General features: G+C 31.0%; 1 long non-coding RNA gene across 1 annotated transcript; it reads left to right on the forward strand.

Annotated features, from left to right (window-relative positions):
• Positions 1-2,376: 2,376 nt before the first annotated feature.
• On the forward strand, positions 2,377-4,802 carry LOC127720542 (uncharacterized). Its single transcript, XR_007990844.1, has 3 exons — positions 2,377-2,479; positions 3,982-4,048; positions 4,676-4,802. It is a non-coding gene; the product is annotated as an uncharacterized LOC127720542 (long non-coding RNA).
• Positions 4,803-5,455: the final 653 nt, after the last annotated feature.

Genomic DNA, 5,455 nt, shown 5'->3' on the forward strand with positions numbered 1-5,455 from the left:
GGAACTGCATTCAAGACCTACTCTTTATCATGTTGACCAGATAATTTTATTTTATGTTCTGACATTTGCTTCCGAACTATTTCAGCTGCAGCAAGGTACGTTGCATCAGTAAAGTCACATGCTGAAACTATTGCTGGTCCCACATCCTTTTCAAATACCAATACCATTTCCCTTTCCTTGTAAAAGACATTGAGGTCAGGTTTTTTTTATAGTATCTTGTTTTTTAACCTTTATTTATTACAATTGATAGAAGAACCAAATTGGTTTAATCTAGATCCATTTAAAGAATAAAGATCAGCAAGTTTGGAAACTACCCAACGTTTACTGGCCCGTTGTATTACAACTGTATGCGTTACAAGTTCAGCAAAAATAATATGTTTGATTTCATTCTCAGGGAGTTTCTTTGTTACATAGTGCAGTGAAGCATCCTCCGTGAAATTTAAGCTCTTGAGCCTACACTCAATTTTGCAAAAAGATGTTCATATTGCAATGTTTATGCACACTTATGGAGTTGATTGCATAGTCATGGATTCCATCAATTCTTAACGAGATGCTTGTCTTTAATAGATGAATCATTCTAGATATTCTACATCTTTGCCTGATACCGCACTAGGAGTCTTCCTGATAAATTTGGATGACACTTCTGAAGAACATATCTGTATGACGTAGACATTTGCTGTAATAAATACTGGAGGTTACGTATGACCTTATGTCGTTTCTGAACGGACAATTTGAGATTGTGCGAATTAAAGATGCATGAAGTGGTGGTCAATCACTTTTATCAACCATTTGAAAGTAACATTTTTATTCGACATTCAAACAGAAAGGCAAAATGACATTTGCATTTGTATTGATCCTGCTTAAAGCTGTCCCGTCATAAAAAATAATAAACTTACTATTAATAGTATAATGTAGAACATGCAATAAATATAAATACTTTTATTGTGTTTTAACAACTGGTACAACCGCTTTATACAAATACTTTTTTTCAAACGATTAAAATTAGTAGAGAATACATGTATGCAGTAAGCGCAAATTCGGGTACGGACCGATGTGTATAGTACTTGAAATATATTATGAAGAACAAAATTAATAGTAATATTTAAAAATTGATTCATTGAAATAATAGTCACGTTAAATCAAGAAAATAATTTTTACAACATGTAATGTATACATATTTAATGTTCATAACATCGTAAACGTCATGCAACAAGTATAAAAAGACGTATTTTGGACCATATGTATCTGATACCTACACAACTGCCTTGTAAAGAACAGGAAAAAACAAAAACTCGTCATCATGTACAAATTCATAACTGTGTGTCTGTTGCTTGCTGTTTTGGGTAAGTTCTTATTGTCATGATATTATTATGTTTATTGCATTTTCAAAATAACTTGTTTTCCTTTTTCAATTTATGCGTCAATATTAATGTCTTTTAAGTCAAACTAAAGATTAGATCTCATAATGACAAGTAAAAGTAAAATTTCTTTATGTTCTGGTTTGAAAAGCATTACTGAATTAAGTTTCATTCGTGGGCCCTTGTATTTCCAAATTATTTATTGCACACATATTTGTTATCACAAGTTTTTACAAAATTGATTAAATAACTAATATGAATAAAATCTGAAGAAACCAGAATTATCTACAATGTAGAATATTTAAAGGGGCTTGAAACTTTTTATAACACAAAGGTGACTTTTACAATTAGGGTTTGCATTATACTTTTGTTGATAAGCAATCAGTCACAAACAGATAATTAAAAAGTAAAACTTTATAGAAATACCTCACTGTCCTATCTTTTTAACATGTATAATGAGTTTTTGAAAACAAATCCTTGATTATCTTGCCTTTGCAATAGTGATTGATTGATGTCATCTGCTTCATTATTATTAATTAATAAACAACATGTCTCAATTTACTTTATCCGACGCAACCTAATATAAATTCTTTCGATTTTGTACACATCTTTATATACAAGCAAGAAAACTTTTGATTCAGCAGATCTGATAAGAATCTAATCAAAATCAGAAAATTTTAAAACATTTGATCATCAGTAAATGTTGCTTTATTCATCGCTTTCTTGCATCATTAATTGATTTATAATTTGATTTGTAATTAATTTATTTATTCATTCATTCAAATTCGCCGTTGATCAATCAAGAAATTATAAAGAAACTAAGTTAAGTTCACCTTAGCTTAATTTGTGTATTCTTTTTGTCCAAATGTTTCTGCGTATTTAGACATCCCTGCATGATTTTCAAATGTTTAGATATGAACGTTCCTGGTGAAGTGTTATTTATAAAATTTATAAAATGTTGTTTTCACTTCCACGAAAGTTTGACGCTTTTCTTAACTACGTGTTTTTGTAGGATGTACGTGTGCAACAGAAGACGCTTTGTGTGCTTGTGGTATGATATATGATCCTGTTTGTTCAATGACTGGGAAAACGTATGCAAACGAATGTGTACTGAACTGCAAGTAAGTTTTGTTTATATTTATTAATGCATTTTACTTTGTTAACACCTGTACGAAGTTATTCTACAATGTACTGTTTAGTATTTTCAAAGAGTCAGTTTAAGAATTTTCAGTTCTACTTTGAAATATTCATAGATTCAGTCGAGAAAAAGAGTGGGTAAAAGCTGTTAGGTTGTTGATACAAATCCCAATAAAAAGATTTAATGGATCTATGAACACTCAATGTAACATGAATCTTAAGAAATTTTAGTTATTATTTCTTCTACTTGGAGGATTAATATGTTATTGTCATCGCATACAAAGCTCCAACAATATCTATTTTATTTGTTAATCGTATCATATGAAAAGCTTGATAAATGAATGAGGTGGGTCAATTTACTTGGAAGTCCAACGTGTATTCCAGTGACAGTTACAAAAGACATGAAAGATGAAATCCTGGACAATCATAGTTTTACGTTCCTTTAGAATTTCAACCATAAATGAAAAACTGAATCTTCCTTCACTCTACCTGATATTCAAATAAGATATGTGTCCTTACGAACAACGTCATATTGCTACTAAAAATATCTTTCCAAATAGTTAACATCTATGCTATTAGCAAACAAAATCAGACTTTAGAGTTACTGAGAAACTACCTACTATAGAGGTGGTGTGAATCAAATATGGATACTAAAACATATAAGATGTACAAGGGCAAATTCCATTGAAAGTCTCTCTCGTCCATTTTTGAGTATCAAAGTAAACTATTAGACATGGGAGAGTACTGGGTATTTTTGTGTGGGAATTCTAAAGCATATGTTCTTTAGACGAGTACTCAGGAAAATCTATTTGGCGATGACTTTATTTAATAAAACCTGATATGATAAAAACACAGTATAAAGTTAAAATCCAAACGTGATAATTAAAAATAATGGAGGACGAAAATAAAATGGATGAAAAACCGCTGTATCTGAATACCATTTAGATTATATGCAAACCGTATCTCCGAATAAATATAATTCATTAATTTGTGTCAAGGTTCAGGATATGAATGTAGGCAAAAAAGATGATCGTGATCCACAAATAAGATATGATAACAAATCAGACGACTATTCTGGTATCTAAAGATATTGAGTTGAGACATAGACACATCGTATCGGACAACAAATTCGTAATGAAGACCATAAAACTTATGCTGTCGGTTATAACAAAATATTAATATTTGCTTTTGATTTTTCTACTTGATACAAATATTAAAAAACTATAAGCATACTAACAACCATTTGCTTATCTTAATTTTGACAGGAACTGTCTAACAGCATCTGTCATTTCCAGCCCATTTTTCAGATTTTTGAAAACTTACATATACTATTTACATGATATATTTGCCATTAAAATCCAAATTTAGCTTAAGCACTATTTTAAGTTGCCTTTTCGTATTTGAAACTTTGTTCCGACACCATTGATTAATGTGTTATATTATAATCAATACATGCTTAAGAAAATATCTCATACATTTTTTACAGTCCTGGTGAAGTTTTGGCAACACGTGGAGAATGTCCAACTAAGAAGTAGTCTTTACAATTTGCAACGGTACGTATATATACAATACTGTCAGACTGTATTAACATAGTAGATGGTTATGTGTTATATCAAAAAGACAGTAAGCAAACAATTAACATCAAATAGCACTATTGCCCTAGAATGATAAAGACAAAGGCGATAAACACCAATTTGTGATATGGCATACATATTATTACTACGAATTCATTTATTTTCGTGGGTACAAATTTTCGTGGAGTGCGAAAAACTTGAATATGTGATTTCGTGGTTTTGCCAGAGTCTGCATACAACCTGACAGAAATTTGCATTTCGTTGAACTCAAGAATTTGTGGTTCACCTGTACCAAGAAACCCACGAAAATTGGTATCCAACGAATAATAATGAATCCATAGTAGTTAACAAAATATATTCAAGATTGGGGCTCATCCAGTGCATTGATAATCAAATATTACTCACAATATGAATTCCTTCAGATAAATCAGCTATACTCTCTTTTAACATAATCCTAAAGGCGAGTTGTAACGATAACAGGTATACACCAAACTATTCAGGATGACCAGGTAAGTATTTTTTTCTTATATGTTTTGCTTATTAATTGATTCATGTATGTTATTATTATTTATGTTCATTCATTCATTTGTATTTTTCATTTTTCAGGACTGGTATTGGATACAAAAGACTGGATACATTGGACTTGATATTTTCTTCTTGAACACATTTGTGATTTACATGTTGATTGATATTTTTGACACTACTTTAAAAAAAATCGCTAATGAAATAAAACGTTTATTAAAATAGAATAATGTTCCTTTTTAATGCGACTTAAAGGTTTTGAAATATAATTCTTGTCTTATTGTAATTTTCATTTAAGTTTTTTTAAAGTGTCTAAATATTATATAATAGCCCAATAGTCAGTACTTTTTTTACCTGAAATATCCTATTTATACAATGTTGAATTATTTGAAATACTAAGGATTTTCTACACCCAGGCATAGATTGCATTAGTAGTATTTGGCACAACTTTTCAAGTGTCACTGATGAATCTTATGTAGACGAAACTGTCTGGCGTACCGAATAACCTGGTATCTTTGTTGAACATTCTTTTAATACCACACCTCGAAACCAAGAGAACATACTTCTGGGCGCCCGCTAGCATGTTTAACCCCGCCACATTCTGTATGTGCCGGTCCCAAGTCAGCAGCCTGTAATTCAGTGGTTGTCGTTTTTTGCTGTGTTACATATCTGTTTTTCGTTCATTAATTATTTTGTACATAAATTAGGCCGTTGGTTTTCTTGTTTGAATTGTTTTACATTTGTCATTTCGGGGCCTTTTATAGCTTACTATGCAGTATGGGCTTTGCTCATTGTTGAAGGCCGTACGGTGACCTATAGTTGTTAATTTCTGTGTCATTTGGTCTCTTGTGAAGACTTGTCTCA

Source organism: Mytilus californianus, unplaced genomic scaffold (assembly GCF_021869535.1).
Source record: "Mytilus californianus isolate M0D057914Y unplaced genomic scaffold, xbMytCali1.0.p SCAF_11, whole genome shotgun sequence".
Taxonomy (NCBI): domain Eukaryota; kingdom Metazoa; phylum Mollusca; class Bivalvia; order Mytilida; family Mytilidae; genus Mytilus; species Mytilus californianus.